The following is a 21,935-nucleotide window of genomic DNA, read 5'->3' as shown; positions in this document are numbered from 1 at the left end:
ACTCCAGCTTTCTTTTGACATCGATTAGCATGATAAATGGTTCTCCATCCCCTCAGTTTCAGTTTGATCTGAAGTGAGTCTCTTTTGGGTAGGAGTTAGATGGCTTGTTTTGTTTTATTTTAAAGGTTTTAATTTTAATTTTTTTAAAGATTTTTATGTATTTATTTGACAGAGAAAGAGAGAGAGCGCAAGTAGGCAGAGCAGCAAGCAGAGGGAGAGGGGGAAGCAAACTCCCTGCTGAGCAGGGAGTCCAACGGGGGGCTCAATACCAGGGCCCTGGGATCATGACCTGAGCTAAAAGCAGACGCTTAACCAACTGAGCCACCCAGGTGACTCTGGTCTTTTTTTTTTAATCCATTCTGATACCCCGTGTCTTTTGATTGGAACATTTAGTCCCTTAACATTTAGAGTGCTTATTGATAAATATGAATTTAGTGCCATTGTATTAACTATAATGTTGGTGTTTCTGGAGATTTTCTCTGTACCTTTCCAGTTTTTGTTGCTTTTGGTCTTTCTTTCCCACTCAAAGAGTCCCCTTTAATATTACTTGCAGGTCTGAGTTAGTGGTCACAAGCTCCTTTAGATTTTGTTTTTCTGGGAAACTCTTTGTCTTTCCTTCTATTCTGAATGATAGTTTTGCTGGATAAAGTATTCTTGGCTGAATATTTTTCCCATTCAATATATTGAATATGTCATGCCACTGCCTTTTGGCCTGTCAGATTTCTGTGGAGAGATCTTCTGCTAACCTTATTTGTCTTCCCTTAAGGTTAGGGACTTCTTTTCCCTTGCTGCTGCTTTCAGAATTCTTTCCTTGTCTTTATATTTTGCAAATTTTACTACCATATGTTTTGATGTTGGCTTGCTTTTGTTAATTTTAATGGGAGTTCTCTGTGCCTCCTGGATTTGGATGTCTGTGTCCTTCCCCAGGTTAGGGAAGTTTTCAGCATAATTTGCTCAAATAAACCTGCCTCCTTTCCCCTCTCTTCTTCTTCTTGGTATCCTCTGATATGAATGTTATTATCCTTTATGGGGTTGTTGAATTTCCTCAATCTACATTTGTGATCCAATATTTTCCCCCCCTTCTTTTCAGCTTCATTATTTTCCAAATTTTATCTTCTATGTCACTTACTTGTTTCTCTGTTTCTTCCATCCTTACAGTCATTATATCCACGTGGTTTTACATCTGGGTTATAGCATATATTATTTTGGCCTGACTGGTTTTTAGGTCTTTTGACTCTGGTAAGAGACTCCTTGTTGTCTTCTAAGTTTTTCTCAAGCCCAACTAGTGTCCTTATGATTGTTTTTTAAAATTCTGGATGAGGCATATTACTTGTTTCTGTTTTGGTTAGATCACTGGATGTGACCTTTTCTTGTTCTTTCTTTTGGGATCAGTTCTTCTAACCTGGCATCTTGTGTAAGTCTCTATCTTCTTCTGTGTGTTAGGAAAGTCTGTTATGTTTCCTGCTCCTGAGAGTAATGGCTTTATGAAGAGGAGGTCAGATACTCTCCAGGGCCTGGTGCTTCAGGAGGTGTCTCTGGTATATGGTGTTTTGGCTGCTATTTCCATCAAGTCAGTCCTCTGCAGATTTTCTCCTCACCTGCAGTGAGGAGTTGTCTTGTCCCATGTGTTGCGAGTTTTAACTAGGCATGTTTTGGTCTGCTTGTTAAAAGAGGCTAGATCCTCTTGTTAAAAGAGGCTAGATTCTCTTTCCCGTAGAGCTTAAGCTTTGCAGTACTCTATGGTCAGTAAGGTTGCTGGGTGCAGGGATTTTGTGCTGGTCTTCTGGGAATGGGGCTGGGTGCTGCTCTCTCAGGTGCACTTGCTCTAGTTCAGAAGCACCTGCAGAGTGGTGGGATGGTGGGGGTGATGGGAGTGGGGGGGGTTTCAGGGGAGCAGGTCCTGGTGTAAGTGGTTCAAGCCTCCACTGTGGGGTGCTGTGCTGCTCACTGAAATCCCTTGTTGTTGATGGTTGGGAGAGGTAGGGGGTTGGAAATGGCACCTGCAGGCTCTCTAGTCTTTAGAGAGGAGAGTTCACACCCTCTGCTCTTCAGGAAGCCCCCACAGAAGATTGAACAATTTCTCCTCATTTGTCCTTATCTAGCTACTGCCAAGGGGAAGGGTATGTTTTAGCATAAGGGCATGAAAGGGCAATGCTAACAGAGAACAGGTGCCTTTGATTTGATTAGGAAGGTAGAGTAAGGCCATCTGTTGAAAGACCTTAAGACATCTGGACCATATTTTATAGATTCAAAGGGTCATGAAAATCACTGAACTTCTCTTATATTAAATGATCAGATTTGATCAGATAATGAGTATGTGAAGGAATAATCTCTTACCACAGCAACAGAAATTATGATTCAATAGTCATTGTTTCAATAATGATTTAAGTATTTTTATGGAAATACTACTTAACATGGAAGAACTGCAAAAAATTAAAGTTCTGTTAAGGTGCTATCTTATACTGCATTATCTCATAGAGAGTGTTTGATGACACTATGATGTTAATGAGGCCAAAACCACAGTCACCCTATTAATTTATTTGGCAGAAGAAAGATTTTGTTTTGTGGCTGCAAACTCAGTGAGGAAGTTATTTAAAAATGGTGTTTACATGATGGAAGACTTTAGCTCCATCTATACCAGAACTTTAAATTGATTAAAGTGTGAGTTCTCTACATGTGTTTTATTTTAGTTTCCCAGTGAAGCCCAGTGGTGATAGTTATAAGAATGTTATTAGATTATCCCATAACATTTTGGCTATCTTTGGTTAGCCCAGGTATTATTCCTGAGGTAACTAGCTAACTTTCTTCCTCCCTCCCTCCTTTCCTGCTTCCTTTTTTTTCTTTCTAAAGTTGTTGTTTGCTGATTTTTATTTATTTTTAAAATTGAGCTATAATTGACATATAACAGTATACTAGTTTTTGGTGTATGATGAAATGATTACCACAGTAAGTTTAGTGAACATCCATAATCACACAGAATTACAAAGACAGTTTTGCTTGTAAAGAGAACTTCTAAGATTTATTCTCTTAGCACCTTTCACATACATAATATAGTATTAACTGTAATCACCATACTGTCCATTACATTCCCAGGACTTATTTATCTTATAACTGGAAGTTCATACCTTTTTTTTTTTTTTTTTTTTTTTTAAGTAGGTTCCTCACCTTCTGTGGAGCCCAACACGGGGCTTCAGGTCATGACCTGAGATCAAGAGTCAGACACTTAACCGACTAAGCCACCTAGGTGCCCCGTACCTTTTTTTTTTTTTTTTTTTAAAGATTTTATTTATTTATTTGACAGAGAGAGATCACAAGTAGGCAGAGCAGCAGACACAGAGAGAAGGGGAAGCAGGCTCCCTGCCAAGCAGAGAACCCCCCCCATACGGTTCTCAATCCCAGGACCCTGAGATCATGACCTGAGCAGAAGGCAGAGGCTTAACCCACTGAGCCAGCCAGGCACCCCTGCCCCATACCTTTTAAACACGTTCCCATTTTGCCTACCCTTCACTGCCTGAATCTGGTAGCCATATATCTGTTCTCTGTATATATGAGTTTAGTTTGTTTTTGTCTTTCTGTTTTGGATTCTGTATGTAAATGATATCATACAGTTTTTGTCTTTCTCTGACTTAATTCACTTAACATAATGCCCTGAAGGTCATCTGTTTTGTTGTGAATGGCAGGATTTCCTTTTTTTTTTTTTTAATTGCTGAATAAGATTTTAAATTTTTGAGGAACTTCCATACTGTTTTCCATAGTGGTTGCACCAATTAACATTCCCATCAACGGTGCACAAGGATTTCCTTTTCTCCACATGCTTGCTAACACTTGATATTTCTTGTCTTTTGGTAATAAACATTCTAACAGGTGTGAGCTGATACCTCATTGTGGCCTGAGCTTTCTATATCATGAGTTACAACATGGGTGTTCTTATCCCTCATAGTTTCAGATGTCAGTGTTTTTCAGGAGGCTCACTTTTCTCAGGACTATTATCTCATCATTTCTGACTTGTGATGCTCTCTTGACTCTTAGTGGTAATAGTAGGAGAATAATAGTAATAGTAGAGATGAGTGAACAACCTCCAAATTAACCTGCCTCTATATTTACATTCTTGGTTATGTTTTAAAATCATCTATCAATTTAGTTTATATTTAAATTGTGTACTTCCAGATAAGAAGGGGTCCTGGGCACTTGTGATTATGTATAAATATTATTCAAGCATTTCTTGATACCTCTTTTTCTTCTTTCCTCTGAGTGGTGCATGCTATCCCTTCCTTTATTTAAGATGATAATGTTGCCCAGTGGAAGAGAATTAGTTTGGGACACAGACAACAGTCTAATTTCAACTTCAAAGTTTACTCTCTGATTTTTAGCCAGGAACTACTGAAACTCACAGTAGTTCATTTTCTCTATGTTTTTTATTTCTTAGTCATATGTTAGCCCAAGTTGGTTATCTGAGACTTAGGTGATGAGCTGACTCTTTAGAGAAATACTGAAATAGAGGAAGAATTCAGAAAGCATTTGAAAAATAAGAGTAATTTATGGAAGATAGGTTATAGGTTAGAAATCAGGGAAGATCATGAAGAATGACCTTTAGGGAATCTCCGTGAGATGTAGATATGTGCAAGAAAATCCAGGGACCAGGAGAACATGAGCTGGTTTTGTTGAAGGAAAGTAGGAGGATGATCTAAAATAATAATAATAATAATAATAATAATATCAGATGGGAAAGGGCTTTCAAATATCTGATGTAGAAGGCTCTTGAGAATGAGATATAAAGAAGTAATTCAGTGAAGGCGAAGCTATAGAGTAAACTTGTTTTATTTACTTGAGTCTGAGAGAACAGCTCAGGGCTATTTACTAAAAACACCCTTGAGGGGCGCCTGGGTGGCTCAGTGGTTAAGCCTCTGCCTTCGGCTCAGGTCATGATCTCGGAGTCCTGGGATCAGGCCCCACATCAGGCACTCTGCTCCCCCAGGGAGCCTGCTTCCCCCACCTCTGCCTGCTGCTCTGCCTACTTGTGATCTTCTCTCTCTGTCAAACAAACAAATAAAATCTTAAAAAAAAACAAAACTCTTGGAAAATTACATGTAGATATTTCTTTGATAGACTGTACTGTGTGTTTGCTTTGAGATTTCAACATTAGAGCAGAACTGTGTTTAGAGATTAAAAAATTTTTTAAATAAACTTTACTATTCAGAGCAGCTTTAGGTTTGTAGAAAAATTGTGCAGAAACTACAGAGAGTTCCCATATATGCTCTTTTCCTCTGCACATAATTTCCTCTATTATTAACATCTTGCATTAGTGTGGTACATTTGTTACAATTAATGAACCAATATTGATGGATTATTATTAATTAAAGTCTATAGTTTAGGTAAAACTTCACCCTTAGGGGGCACCTGGGTGGCTCAGTCAGTTAAGCATCTGCCTTTGGCTCACATCATGACCCCAGGGTCCTGGGATCAAGCCCCACATTGAGCTTCCTGCTCAGTGGGCAATCTGCTTCTCCTTCTCCCTCTGCCCCTCCCCCTGCTCCTGCTCTCTCTCTCTCTCTCTCTCTCTCAAATAAATAAATAAATAAATAAGATCTTAAAAAAAACCCTCACCCTTTGTGTTGTACATTCTCTGGATTTGACAAATGTAAAATGACATATATCCACTACTATAGTATCGTACTGAATGGTTTCACTGCCCTAAAAATCTGTGCTCCCTCTAGTCATCTTTCTCTCCCTCTCTCTCTTCCCTCCCTCCTTCTCTCTGAACCACTGGCAACCACACATCATTTTACTGTGTCTCTAGTTTTGTCTTTTCCAGAATGTCATATAGTTGGAATTATCACTATATAGCTTTTTCAGATTGGCTTCTTTAATTTAGGATTATGCTTTCAAGTTTCCTCCGTGCTTCTTTGTGGTTTGGTAACTAATTTCTTTTTATTGCTGAATAAAATTCCATTGTATGGATATACCATAGCTTGCTCATCCATTCATCTACTTAAGGACATCTTTCAAGTTTTGGTGATTATGAATAAAGCTGCTATAAACTTGTGTGTAAGTATTTGTGTGACTATAAATTTTCAACTCATTTGAGTAAATACCAAGTAGTGCAGTTGCTGGATCATAGGGTAAAAGTATGTTTAGTTTTGTGTGAAACCGCCCAGCTGTCCTCCAAAGTTGGCTGTACCATTTTGCATTGCTGTCAGCAATGAATGAGAGTTCCTTTTGTTTCTCATCCTCACCAGCATTTTAGTGGTATCACTGTTTGAATTTTATATAGATATATAGTGGTATTTCATTGTTTTAATTTGCAGTACTCTAATGATATATGATATTGAGCATCTTTTCAAAGTTTTCTTATTGTTGCATTTTATGAGTTTTTATGAGTTCTTTGTATATTTTGGGTACAAGTCCTTTATCAGATATATACATATATATATGTATATATCTGTATATATCTATATATATACATATATATATGTGTGTATATATATATAGTGGTTTTATTAAGCATGGGGACAGGACCCAGCTGCAAAAAGAGCTGTCCAGATATGTGCTCTGCAAAGATTTTCTCCCAGTTTGTGACTTGTCTTTTCGGTCACTTAATAGTGCCCTTAGCAGAGCCGAAGTTTTTAATTTCAGTGAAGTTATTTTTATGAATTTTGTTCTATCATTGATTGTACTTTTGTTGTATCAAAAAATTCATCACCAAAGTCAAGATCACCTTACTTTTCCCGTATTTTGTCTTTCAGAAGCTTTAAAGTTTTTCATTTAAGCGTATGATCGTTTTTGCACTAATTTTTGTGAAAGCATAAGGTCTGTGTTTAGAATCTTTCTTTTTTTTATCTTTTTTGCATGTGAATGTCCAGTTGTTCCAGCACCATTTGTTGAAAAGACGGTCCTTTCTTGATGGAATTGCTTTTGCTCCTTTGTCAAAGATCAGTTGACTCTATTTGTGTAGGTCTGTGTCTGGACTTTATGTTCTGCTCCATTGATTTTTTTTTTTTGGGTGGGGGGGTGCTTTATTTATTTATTTGTCAATACCACACTGTTTTGATCATTGTAGCTTTATAGTAAGTCTTGAAATTGGCAGTAAGTAGTACAGACTTGAAGCAGGTAGAGTGTAAATGTTCCTCCAGGAATCTCCCCACTATCTTCATGTTAATGCCTTGGTAGAGAGGAAAAACCACCTTAACTTGACAATGGCAAGTCCTCAGGTATCCTGTGAGTCTTCTTTAACATATGAATCCCTTTTCCTTACCTTCCAATCCCATAGTGTATAATCAGCCATCCCTCACAACCCTGGGGCACCAGTTCTTTCTGCCCACCGGTCCTGTCCCCATGTTCTAATAAACCACCATTTTGCACCAAAGACATCTCAAGAATTCTTTCTTGGTCATCGGCTCTGGACCTCACCCCACTGAATGTCATCTATATTGCAAAACCCCATCATCACTGTGAGGAGCAGATATGTGAGGTCTTGTCCTTATTTTAATTATTGTTTCTGTCAAAGCCATTATTTTCAGACAACAAAGTCTAACAGACTTCAGCAGAAAAATGATTTGCTGGCTCACAACATCACCAGGAGGACTGGAGAAGCTGAGTTGGAGTCTATGCTGCAGAACTTCAGCAAAGATGCCTCTGCCCCTCCACTCTCCCCCACTCCCCACCTCCCACCCACATGTGTTTTCACTTTCAACATTAATGACTTGGGAAGGGGGATTCCACCGTATGACCACTGCCCTTAGAGACCGGCTGCAAACCCCCCTTTTCATCAGAAAATTCTTTTCTCTCTCTCCTTTGTATCACTAGCGCTCAGTTTAAAGCCTGACGTGGGTTCATAAGATTAGTGGCAGCTGTTAATTTTTCTTGAAACTTTAGTTTAGAAACTAGCAGCATCTGTTGAGTGCTTGCTAGAGTTGCAAATGATGTAGCTCCAATATCGTACTGAGTCAGAATCTCAGGGAGTATTTTAGTAAATTCTCTTGGTTTGGTAGGTCCTCCAGCATAGTACACTATGTGTGAAAAAGTCTAAGAAGGGATTGTGGAGTTAAGACATTCATACCTGCCATGGATGCTGGGAGACAAGGTGGCAGGAATTTTTAGCTTTTATAGCAGGGGTTGGCTCAGCTTCTTCTCAAGCTTGACAAGGTTGGGGATGTCCTTGGACATAAGAAGAGGGTTCAGTTGTTTAGTAGCCAAAAAGAATGACACCTATTCAGAACAGCTGCTGTCCTTAGAACGTCATGGTTGAACTTCCTGCAGTCTATTATGATTAACCCGTGGGATTTAATCTGCTTTGTTAAGGGTAGCTCAGAGTAACTATCCCCATTTACCACCCCCACCTTGTGATTGTGGAGTCTGACTGTCCCCTTTGTGACATGCTCACCATCCCTCTCCTTGCTTCCTCCATTTTTCTCTTCTCTCCTCAATGCTCCCTCTCTGCCTCCCTTCTGTTCTTCTCATTTCTTCCACGATCACTTCAAACTTGATTTAAGGTGTCTTCCCTTAAGGTTTCAGTGAAAAAGAAAGTCATTCTTTCTGTATTAAAGGCTGCTGTAATCACTGGCTTATGGAGTTAATGAAGCTTTTAGGGGAAGGCTTTTTTTATTTTTTAGGCAAGCTAAGAAATTATACGCCTAGGGCTCACTCTGGGCAAAGCGTTGAAGCTGAGAATTTGATTTTAGTGCCTCCAGGCTCTCTTTCCTTTCCCCTCTCACAGCTTCCCTTCTTATTTCATTCTTACCTTCAGTTATAAGCTGCCCTTCATTCCCCACCCCAGTCAAAACTCGCTCTTAGGTAAGAATGCTATCCTTAATGACTCTATCAGTCAATAATACACAGAATCACCTCTCTGAGAGTATTTATATTTAAAGATTCCCCTCTCCCCAGTAGAGGAATCAAAGGTTTTTCTTTCACTGAAAACAAATTTCAAAAAGAGCAGTCATTTGAAGAAGTTATAACTTGTATCCACTTGATGAATTAAGGAGTCCTACTCATAAACTTCTACTATTTTCCCTACTGATCCTAATTTCTAGTGCTTATTGTTATAGTTGGAGAATGTTATCAGAATTTCTTCCTCTACCTATGCCTCATGACAGGTGAAAGACCCCAGAAGAGATGGGTTGCAAGAATGCTCTGCCCTCATGAGTCAACACAGGAATGTTATAACCTCCTCCTCCCCTATTCACCCCCCCACCCTCCAATTCAGAGACTCCTTTTTCATGATTCAGAAGGACCCTTTGTCAGAGTGGCCAGCTATTGCATACCCGCCCCGCAGGAGCCAGTTTCCCCCATGGTCTTGACTTCCTGGCTCTATATCATTAGGACCAAGGTCCCAAACAAGTCATTTCTTTATAGCACATTTTAAAATTCTTTTCAGAAGAAGGATATGTGACCCTTCTAATAATCATAGCCAATAACTTAAGGGGCTGGCATCTAGGTTAATTAGACTACCTTATCTTGGCTGAGAAAGGCACTTCTAGGAGATAAATGAGGACAGGGAGCTCTGTTTTAGAGATGTGGTCTTTAATTTTACCCTAAGCACATGTAGTATAGGATAAACAGCAGGTTAATGGGAAAGATGACAGCAGAAATTGGACTGGGAGAGTGGAGAGTGGAACCAGATCTCGTAGTACCATAAATACCAATAATTGTTTTTTTTCTGTGGTTGGAATTAACTTTAATAACAAGTTGTCAGCAAAAACAATGACATTTATGTGATGTAGTTACTAGGGGTGAATAACGATAAAAATTTTAAAAATTTTGTATGAAAAAAGGACTAACTGGGAAAAATAACAATATATCACAGACAAATAAATGGTTATTATATCTTATATATAAGAGGTCTTAAAAATACAGAAGAAATATACCAAAATTCTATAGAAAAATTGGCACAGGATTTGATCATGTAGTTAGTAGGAAAAGAAGTATATGCCCTACTACATTCAAATAGGTCTACAACCTTGATCACATTGAGAGATGCCAATAAATTTATGCTGATATATTATCTTACCTATCAGAAGTAATTGCTTCTGTAAATATTATTGTGTGATACTCATGATATTCTCTTGGGGGGCCTGGTAGACATTCATACCTGCCAAGTATGAATCATTATATTCTCTTAGGCCTGGTAGACATTCATACCTGCCAAGACAAGGTAGTATAGCTCCTATGGGATAGATATGGTTCTGTCTAGAAAATTTACATATGCACTTGCTTTTTGATGCACGATCCTACTTTTAGGTATCTATTAAGATTCACTGGCAAAACCACAAAATGACTGATATACAAGGTCATTTATTGCTGTATATGTGTAACAGAAAAGACCAGAAATATATAAAGAGATTTATTTTAAATAAATAAATGGCTCACATAGTTTTGAAAACTGACAGCTCCAAATTCTTAAGGGTGGGCCAGCAGCCTGGGAACCTGGGAAGGACTGATGTAGTTCGAATTTCACTTTGCTGGCAAAATTCCTTCTTGCTTGGGGGAGGTTAGGCTTTTGTTCCATTCAGGCCTTCAACTGATTGGACGATGCCCACCCACATTATGGAAAGCAGATTCCAACATTATGAATCTGCTTTGATCAAAGCCTACCTATTAAAATGTAAATATCACCCAAAAATGCTGTCACCAAGATATCCAGAATAATGTTTGACCAAGTATCTGGACACTGTTGCCCAATCAAGTTGACACATTAAATTAACTATCACAACTATACATAATATAATATGGAATATATTTGCTCATATTTTAAAAAACGAATGAAAGAAAAACCCCAAAACTATTTAATTTTTAAATTTTATTATTTATTACTTATTTTTGTTTGGCTTTAAAAGTTTTATTTATTTAAGTAATCTCTACATCCAACATGGGGCTCAAAATCACAGCCTTGAGACCGAGTCACATACTCTTCTGCCTGAGCCAGTTAGGCACCCCCTAAAAACTGATTTTTTGAAAAAGTGGTTCCCGGGTCACCTGGGTGGCTCAGATTGTTTGCGCCTGCCTTCGGCTCAGGTCATGATCCCAGAGTCCTGGGATTGATCCTTACATCAGGCTCCTGACTCAGTGGGGAACCTGCTTCTCCCTCTCCCTCTGCCTCTTCCCCTGTGCATGCTCTTTCTCTCTCTGTATTTCTGTGTCTCAAATGAATAAATAAAATCTTCCAAAAAAAGTAGTTCCCATGGAGAAAAAAGATATAGAAGCTTGAATTCTCTGAATGTGAATTATGTTGGTTTTGACTTTAGAATTATGTACATTTTTTGGGAATTATAACACAAAATTAAACAACATTAAAAAGCAGTTCTAAAAAATTGAGAGGAAACTAAAACAAATGAACTGTGTATAAAGTTGGTGGCTGATCCACACTGAGACAAATATTTTGAGTGGATGTAAGTCACATCCGTTTGACACTATAACTGATGTGCCTTAAATTCATATCTTTTTTATGATTTATTTATTTATTTGAGGTGGAGAGGGTGGAGGGAGAGGGAGAGAATCTCAAGCAGGCTCCCTGCTGAGTGTGGAGCCTGATGTAGGGCTTGGTCTCACAGCCCTGAGATCATGACCTGAGCAGAAATCGAGAGTCGATAGTCAACTGACTAAGCCATTCAGGTGCTCCCCTGGTGGGACACAGCTTAAAGACAAAAAGGAATCTTAAACTATTTTTAAGATTCATACCACTGGTAATAGTACTGGTATTCTTGTTTTGAAAATATTTTATACACAGAGTTGGCTCAAATGAGTAATTTTGATGTCATGAAGAACCTTGTTTTTTTTTTTTTTAGCATAAGGGAAAAGAGATACAAATAAAAAATTAATTACACAAACCTCCTAAATTTCTAAATTTGAGTTGGAAATTTTAATGTGCACTGTGATGTATTTTTATATTTGTCCATCAAAATAGCTAGAAACAATGATTAACCCAGTAGTTAAGAGTGCTCTTGATGCCTGGATTGTGGTCCATAATTGCCATGTCTCCTAAAAGGAATTGAGATTCCTTGGGTAAATAGCTAATTTCAGGTCTAATGGAGAAAATGTGCAAAGTGACTTTGAAATATCTTTGCTGTATCAAAAAAACAGGAGGCTAGTAAAAGACAAGTAGGGTCATGCCAAAGGCCTCAAGAGCTTTTTTGAGGGGCTTACACTAACCAATGATGGGATTATTTGAATATAAAAAAGGAGTAATTACTCTGATGGATTGAAACATATAGAATACGTTCAAAATCCATTAGTACATAAGGATAATGATTTGTTGGTCATCATATTACTATTAAGGATAATGATTTATTGGTCATATTATTCTGAAAACAGGTGAATAAAGAGAAAGAATCAAACTCTTAAACTCTATAACCTGAACAAACACTATTTCAGGGTAACCAAATAGTTCTTGTAGGAAAATGCTTTTTTAAGAAATATCAGCTAACAAATGAAAAAGGAACAATACAATTAGCTTCATTTTGTACCTCCAATTTAATTATATAATGGATGTAGGCAATGACCATTATTGGCTGCTAAAATCAGTAGCGTCAGAGAAAGGCTGATGAGGATTGGGACTGCAGCTGTCTCTGAAGCTCATGCAGCATCCTCTTGGACCGTCTCTGATTTTGGCCTCATCTATGGTGGACAGATATGTTGCACTTAGATTACTCTCCCATTGCCAGCACCCCTCAATGCATGTTCTCTGCTCCACTGCCTTCTCTGTTAGCTCTTGAGTTATCCTGGCTCCAGCATTCACAGTCAGACCCGAGTGTGAAAGAATTAATATTCCCAGGAGCAACCCTCAACAAAGAGGTGGGAACTGCCTCCTATTTTCTGGGTGGCCGTTCTTGAGGTCTTCTGCATGTTTCTCAGGAGGTCTTAGTGGAATTGCTAATGTACACTTTCATTGCTTTTTCTTCCTTTCATATGTCTCTGCTTGTGCACCTTCACTGCTTCTTCCTCAGATCATCTCCCAAAAAGCCTCTTGCATTCAAGCTCTTGCTCCAGACTCTACTTTGGAAAAACAAAACTAGAGCAGAAACTCTATAATGGATAGATTAGGCTGACAACACATGAGCTCACTGGTTCATGATGTTGTCACAGAAAGAGAGACAGCCAGACACTATTTTTAGCACTGTATATCAAATATTCTTTTAAAATATTGAGCTTGAATCTGACCAGAATTCTAGATTTAACTACTAGCTCATAGGTGGTTGTCAGGACCGGTAATCCAGAATGTGGAAAATTCTGCAGGACAAATGACAGTTTCTACCACAATTAAATGGTAGAAGAAAAAAGAGGGAAGAGAAAATTGTAGATTAAAATATACTTCAGAGATACATCCGTCAAATCTAATGGTTTAGAACAAAGTATAAAATGATAAAGTCTAAAAATTATAAACTAATTAGGGAAGTTTAGTGAAATTAAAGAGCTATTATTAATTTTTAAGTGTGGTATTTGATTAAGTATCCTATCTTGTAGAGATGTACACTGAAGTATTTGTGAATGAACTGATAGGTTTGGGGTTTGCTTTATAATAATCTAGTGGGCAGGGAAGTGGGTGGGTTATAGACAAAATGAGATAATCTCATGAAAATGACATGGGGGTGGGTGATGGATAGATGGACGTGGGGTGGGATAGGTGGTAGGAGGGTTACTATACCCATCTCTTTACTATTGAATAGGCTTGAAAATGTATGTACCCCCCCATTTTTTTTCCCAAGAAGATATATTTCTCAGGATTCAGAAATGAGAAACTACAGTACTAGAATTTCCAAAGCAGACATATGCTGTGACCTTATGCTGAGCCATTTGGCTTCTTTGTCCCTCTGGGATTGTTATTTGTGTAACACAGGAACATGCCGATTAACACCTTGTTTTCTTGCAGGAAGTGCTAGGCTCCTATCAAGCAGAGAATGCTTTTTGAGTAATCTTTGGTGACTATAGGGAGCTGAGAGCGATGTTTTGATGATGTGTGTGCACATGCTCAATGTGTAATTTGGAACCTACAGATTCATTGCCCCAGATGGTCTCTATTTTGATGGTATCTCTGAATCTGTACACTTCAAAGCAAGGGATAAATATTGTTAACTTTGTCTATCTCATAACACCATCCCAGTGTCTTCATTACATGATGTTTCATTATAGCCGATAGTGTGAACTAAATGTCTTGGGTGTTTTTTCACCTGGTAAGAGAGGCTTAATGGTTGGCCTGTGCTAGCCTGTGAAGTCAGTCCTGGATTCTCTGTCTGGGTTCGCAAAGCAGTAACAATGGAATATATGTCTTCTAACCCCTGGAACTGTGGTGAGAGCCCATATATTTTGACTATAAGTCAGGCACTATGCTATGTGTTTTGTACCTATGCTCTCACTTCTTTATCCTCCACTGAGGGCCAGATGGCCCTCCTGTTCCTGGAGCCCTCCCGTCTTATCCTCTTTTCCAGCTGTGATTTCGGATGTTTCCGAGTTAGTTTGCTAGGGCTGCAGTAACAAAGCACCATCGACTATGTGGCTTAAATAACATATTGTTTCATAGTCTAGAGGTTGGAAGTCCAAAATCAAGGGGTCTGCAGGCTCCTTCTGAGGACTGTGAGGGAAAAGCTGTTCCAGGATTTTCTCTTTGGCATGTAAATGGTTGTCTTCTCCTTATGTTACTTCACATTGTTTTCTCTCTCTGTACATCTCTGCCTCCAAATTTCCTATTTTAAATTTAAGTTTTATTTTTATACTTTTTATTTTTTAAAAAAAGTTTTTATTATTTATTTGAGAGAGAGAGAGAGTATGTGTGTGTGTGTGAGCTGGGGCAGGGAGCTGCGGGGGAGGGAGAAAGAGGGAGAAAGAATCTCAAGCAGACTCCATGCTGAGTACAGAGCCCTGTGTAGGACTGAATCTCACGACCCTAAGCCAAAAGCAAGAGTCAGACACTTAACTGACTGAGCCACCCAGGTGCCCCGAATTTCTCATTTTTAAAAGAACACCAGTTGTATTGGATTAAGGCCCACCCTCATAACCTCATTTTAACTTGATTACGTGTGTAAAGAACCTATGTCCAAATACAGTCACAGTGTAAGGTACAGGGTTTTCGGACTTCAATGTATGACTTTTGGGGAACATAATTGAACTTGTAAATCTACAAAAGGGAAATACTTTGTGCTTCTAGAATAATGTGACTTTTCTGAAGATTTGTTTTGTTCCTTGCTCCAGAGTGGGCTCTAGTAAGGAAATTTTGGGGATGGGAAAGGGTGAGAATGTTGGGGTTACTATTCAGGGAATTCTTAGACACAGACAAGCATGAAGCTGCTGGAAAACTATGAATTACTTGATGTTCCACATGAATTGCCATGCTTAAGATTTAACTGTTGATTTGATAATTCAGGTAATGTGAGCTCTTGAGTAGCTTTTCATTATATTTATCCAGCTATGATTTTTCAGTAACAGGGAGAAAAAGGGTTGAAAGAGGCTGAGGCTCTACTGATGTCAGAACTCTGGTACTTGCTGTGAGGGGGTGGTGTGGTAAATGGAAAGAAGGCAAAACCCTGTTGGCCCCTTTATTCTGCCTATAAAAGTATACCCTCTTCCACTTACCAAGATCTAGCTGTGGAGAATAAAAGAGAAATAATTCCTTTAGCAGTAAATAGAACCAGAAAGGAGATAGCAGAGAGGGTATAAGGAGAGATGTTTGTATTTACAAGTCTCAGTGAAGTAAGAAAATCATGAGGAAGAAGGTGAAGGAGTACTTATTATATAGCTATGGGAAGGAAACAGTGAAAGTTGCATTTTTGAAAGTGAGTGCACTATTGAGGTATAGGATAGCTAGCTGCAGAAGGTTGCCAAGATCCTGATATTGCCAGTTCCTATAGGGTCTGGCTCAGTCTGGCCTTTGGTGTTTGTCCCATTCAGTTATGGGACAAGGCTCTGTGCTACCCAGCTCTCTGATTTCCCTGCTCCAAATATGGGCATTTCAAATGTTCTGCTCAACTTTACCACTGTCTTTTCTTCACTTTCTAATTGCATCTTTGCCCTGCATGCTCCTGTCAGGTTTGGGTAAGAGAGGATCCCTCTGCCAGCTCTGTAGTACAGTGGAGCCCCAACTACAGGATATGGCTTTTCCTCCTTTTTTGGCTGGAAAAATGAATTTGCAGTAGACTGATCAACCCCTATTTTGCATTCTAGTTGCTTGAGGAGAATGAAATCAGAAGGCTGCTTATGAAAACCTCCTACAGATACAAAAATATGTATATTCTATAGTTTTAAGGACTACACAGCTTAAGGTATTTGCTCTGAGGATGATAAGCAAATCCAGTGTGAAGTGAGGTGACTGTCATTCGTTACTTTTATACCTGGATGCTTCAGCCTGCCATGCCTCCTGGCTGGAATTTCTATTTGACATATCAATTACATTAGAGAATATACTTTCGGTTGTCAGAGGTTGGAAAGAGGAATATCGAGATGGGATGACTGCAAAGACAGACTCTGAAGTGGGGGTATGCTAAGAGGTGCTTAGGGAAAAGAGGAGAAATGTAAAGGGTCTTTGGTATTCTGTGTAAGCACTTCCAGTAGAAAGTGTAATGATTGTAGTTTCTAAAACAGACCCTCTGGTTTCCAAAGACTGGTTTGCTGAGGCTCCTGAGGGCATTCTTTCTTCTTGACCTCCAAACACTTTGTCTTTCTCTTCTAGCTAGGAACCTCAGTTTCTCTGCCTCTCTCTGCCCTCTACCCCTCCTTCCTGTCCCGTGTCATTTTTTGAATCATCTCAACACTCACAGTTGCCAGACTACTCTTCCCTTTTCTCTTGAGAAGGCCTCAGTACACAGGGTGTAAAGCTTTTTTTTTGGAGAAGGATGGGGAAAGGCAGGTTCTTAATGAAAAGTAAGGACAACAGGCCTTGAAATTTTAGTGAAATTCACTGAAATTCCTAGACATAGTATAAATGGAACAGTATCTCTTTTTTGATTCTCCAACTAGTCTTCCCTGTCAGGTCAGGACCCATGCTTTCACTGTAATTCTTAACACCTTCCTCTCTCCAAAGAAGGAAATAACAATGACTTCTCATGGTGATTGACAATTGTAACTCCTCTGGAGGAGGCCTTTCCTGACACTTTGGTTAGACAAGGCTTTTATATGATTGTGTCTTATAATGATTGAAGCTAACAATTTGAACTTATTACCTTTATATCTATCTATCAAAAAATTGGTCATTTGGTCTTATCTCTGTTGTGAGTTGATTTGGGTATTTGGGTGTGGGTAGATGGCCCAGTTCTGGCCAGTGGAACTCAAGGGTCAATTTGTTGGAGAGCTCCTGGGAAAGGTTCCTTTAACTCCAAAAGAAAACAACAAACAAACAAAACTGATTCTCAGTATGGACTGCCCCTCTCCTCTTCACTGGATATTGTCTGTGGCCTGTGATGCTTAAAATTGCAGCCTTTTAGGACCATGAGAAGAGGCAATACTGATACACCAGAGTAGAAGGGTGAGAGAACTTGGGCCCTGGTGGCTGTTCTACCACTGTTTGTTGTTGTTGTTCTGTTTGTTGTTTGTTTTTGTCATGCCTCTTCTTGGTTGAGCTGTGATTCAGTACAGCTTGACCTGAAAAGCTAGTATATGTTTTACTAATGTAATTGCTGTAAATATCTCCTGGATATACATTAGATAAGGCCACAGCCATAGACTGAAATATGAGCAACTGTGAAGAAGAAATATGGTGAGGTAGTGAAGAACATAGGCTGTGGAATCCATTGCCTCAGTGTGCCTCCATTGAGCACCGTGGCTGGCACAGATTACACATCCAATAAATATGAACTATTCTAGTTGTTATAGTTGTATCAACCTGAGTTCCAGAGAAGAAACAAAAATTGACAGGTTCTGGTAAAAACAAGAAAAAAGTCTTCTCAAAGATAAAAAAAAATGTTATGAGTGTTCATGATTTTCACTCTAAGTTAGATGAGTAGAAAAAGTTATTTGATAAAAAAGATGCATGGAATATGAATATTTTCAAATATGAACATTTAGAATGTTTTGTTTTAATGAAGAATTTTTTAAGTTAATTAATGTAAAAGACCCAAGAGACATAGTAGCACTATGTTACATTCAATTGGATAATAATATCACACAGAAAAGAATAAAAGAATGAATTGTGATTTAATAGCTAATTTGAGGGTGGTAGGAAATAGAAGAAGAGTTTAGGAACAAACTACTCAGTATTTGTATTCACCCCAAAGTAGTAGTGAATGGTTGGGATCTAACAATTGCCTAATATAAATTTGGGTTTTAGCTGTGAATCCTAATTACTTTTCCAATCATCAGGGATAATTGGGACTTAGCGGCATTGCAGGATAGAATAATGTAATGTTAGGCTGTTTTCAATGGAAATGAAGTGTCACATCCATCCCCAAGCTGATTACTTAACTATTATCTCTTGAAACACACAACAGCATATTTACTCCTGATACATGTTTGTGTTGATTTTTTGATATAATTGTGTTCAGCTGCAAATTGTTTTGTCAGAAATAAATATTATGAAACAGATCAATTGATTTAAGAATGTGAGGTTGCTTGTGGTGAGCATAGCATAATGTATAGAGATGTGGAATCACTATATTGTATACCTGTCAACTATACTCAACTAAAAAAAGATCAGCATTTAAAAAAGAAAGAATATAAGGCTAAGTTTTAGCTGTAGTTGCTTATCAGAAAACTAGTAATATCCTAGCATTCCCTGTAGAGTTCTATGATGGCTTGAGTGTCATGATCAACATTTTGCCATCTATCTTTATAAAGTAATAGAGAGGTACCTAATGGGGATGAAGCTAGAAAAGGCTTTCATATGATTATATCACGTGGTGATAGATGCTAACAATTTGTACTTATTGTGAGAACAGTTTTCTGAAGAGAATTCTTGATAAGTTTTGCAATTGCTCTTCACTAGATGTATATAGATATAGCTTATATCATAAATCTAATAACAAAGTTAGAAATAGGCAGGAGGGATTTAAAATTCATCTGGATAGAACAAATTAGAATTTGTGCATGTTTTCTTAGATCTTGTTTTGATCAAAGGATGACTGGGAAGAATGGAGAAAAAAGAACAATTCTAAGAAAAATACTAGAATTATAAATCATGCCTTTTAATCCATGACCCCTGGAGTAAATTATTGAAGGGCACACAGCAGAGGTTAGAAATGATATTCCTTAAATATCTGAGTTGGAATAATACACAGACTGAGAATTATTAGGTATCTAGAGCTCATGTATCTTTATTCTTAAAGCTCAGATCACAACATAAGGAACAGGCATCATAGTATTCCCAGTTGATTCTGGAGCTGCCAAGCTGAGAATATGTGTACTTCAGAGATGAAGGTCTCAATTTTTTTCTGACTCCACTAACTTTTGAGCTAACCTCCAGGAAGAGCCCAAGGTTCTGTTAGAATTTGCTTGTTCTATATAGCTGGATGAAGGTGAATTAAGTTTAGGTGCAAACATGTGTGTTTTACTTGATTGGCTTGAATAAGTCAGTGTCAGACAAAAATTTAGTGAATGCTTACTACATACTTAGTATTGTGAAAGATACTATGGGATGTCAGGAAGGTATAATACAGGCTCCTACTCATGAAATGCTGAATCAGGATTTATAGCCAGGTCTACCTGACTCTGAAGCCTATATGTTTCACTACACTGTACCATCAGCTAGGCATTTTTCTTTTCTTTTTTAAAAGATTTTATTTACTTATGTGACAGAGAGTGCACACAAGTAGAGGATGCGACAGGCAGACGGAGAGGGAGAAGAAGATTCCCCACTGAGCAGGGAGCCCCAGGCGGGCTTGATCCCAGGACCCTGAGGTCATGATCCCAACCGGAGATGCTTAACTGACTGAACCACCCAGGCACCCCAGCTAGGCATTTATTTTTCTTACATTATTTTATTTAATATTTATAGTAAGCTTGCAAAGAAATTATTATTTATAATTTGTGCAGAAAACTCTACCATCTCAGTAGAAGGAACTCAGCAATACAGGAAATGGAAAAGCATTTTTCAAAATCAAGGGAATTAAGCCAATTACACTCGATATACAGTTTCCTGCTTATACAGTTGTGAAAGTATTATCATTCTTATTTTATATGAGGAAACAGAGGTCTAGAGGAGGTGAATAACCCTCCCCAGTTTTGACTGCTAGTGCAGTATATGCAGAGCTCATGTATCAACTGAAGTCTGTTGATTTTTCCCTATCTCATAATGCCTTCTTCCAGACTGGGGATTTTTATGGGCAGGATTTTTATGGGCAGACATAGGAGTATAGGAGGAAGGATAACCATCCATCTCTTGAGGTGATTAGAGGGATACAGGGCCAGTCACCAGCTGTTAAGGTTATTAGAGAGATGTGCATGTGACTCTAAAGCTTCTTAGAGGGCTTTGTTCATAATAGATAGTTAATACCCTTTAGTTCAATGAGTCAATAGCTGAGTAGTGTGAATCAGATTCTTAGATGAGCCCTTCAGAGACTTTATGAATTGGAAATATTTGGGGAACATACTGTATTAGCCCAGTGTTCTTTTGGCAAATGCTTAATTTAAAAATGACTAGAGATGAAGAAGATGATCTCAATTGGAACCCACACCAGAGCACCCAATGCATGAAGGAATGGGTGCTCTTAACCCATCTGCTTCTGGAGGACGTAGATGCCGTAGGCCAATAGTAAGCATCTTCGCATTGCTGGTACTTCATCATTTATCCGGGCTTGCAGGTGCTTACCAGTTGGGCTTTCATGAACCAGTAGACTTGTTTCTATTTTTAGATAGCTTACCTACATCCTTTATTGTAATTCAACTTTGAAGTACCAGGAAAATGAACTGCTTGCCATAATCATTAGTTTGAAAAGTTTAAATATCACCCATTTTGTGCATGTTGTATTTTAAGATTTAAATAAGGTTCATTTAAAAGGTGAAAAAGAGTAGCGACAGTAGTCTTTTCCGAGAAACATCAGGTTTTCTGTCGTTAATTAGTTAATACAGTACTTGTAAAGTGCTAGGAAGATGAAAAGCACGGTGTAATTAAGTGTCGCCTTTTTTATGAGCACCAATAGACTTTAATCACATTATAAGGTCATAGTCTTATCTATTTTGCTACACCAGAGAGTTTTTTCCCTCTGTATATTTTAGGTATTTCCTTAGAAGAAAATGTGGAAAGAAATTATTTTCCCTGGTTTCTTCCAGTGTTTCCTGCCTTTAAACCAACTGATATTTTTGCATTTTCTGTGGATTTTGTAATCTAGTCCCAGGTTCATAGTACCTGGGAGCGGGGGTGGAGGGCACTGTAGAGGGTCTGGCATGATTTGAATCAGGTTTTCTACACCTCTAATTGTATTCTGATTTAAGCACTTCCATTCTTTTTACTCTTGGGACTGTAAATTTGTAGTTACCATTTGTTATTCCTCTCTTCAGTCTAGTTGTCTAGCCGGTTATTAAATCCTAAACTTACTGGATTGTTTCTTCTTTACCAAGACCTGAGTGATAACTTTGGTTTAGATCTTCTGGCCTCTTGTCATTTTTCTGCTTCCCTTTGTTACATAAAAACATATTCTTACATTTTGAAAGGATCCTTGAGCATCCCAAATGAAAGTTTTTTTTTCTTTCAACAAGGAATTTCACTTACACTATGAATAATAGCCTCATACGCTGTCAGTAGCATGTGTTATCATTATCTTGTGATGTTAATACCTTAAAATTCTACTACTAGTGAAAGTCCTGCCCAGGAAATTCCTAATGGTTTGTTGGAGGAGATAACTAAGGAGATTTTTATCCACTGCTAAATTACGTATTTTGCAGTTAATCAAGGTTGACATACTTTTTAAACTTTCATACTGAAGATTCATAATTTTAAAAAAATTCTGAACAGTTATTTATTTATTTATAATATTAATACTCAACAACCTAAGGGGAAAAGAGCAATGAATTTATGTTCACATACA

This window comes from Lontra canadensis, unplaced genomic scaffold, assembly GCF_010015895.1.
Source record: "Lontra canadensis isolate GAN:19392208 unplaced genomic scaffold, GSC_riverotter_1.0 scaffold17, whole genome shotgun sequence".
Classification (NCBI taxonomy): Eukaryota; Metazoa; Chordata; class Mammalia; order Carnivora; family Mustelidae; genus Lontra; species Lontra canadensis.
The sequence above is the reverse complement of the archived record's forward strand: the minus strand, read 5'-3'. Positions refer to the sequence as shown.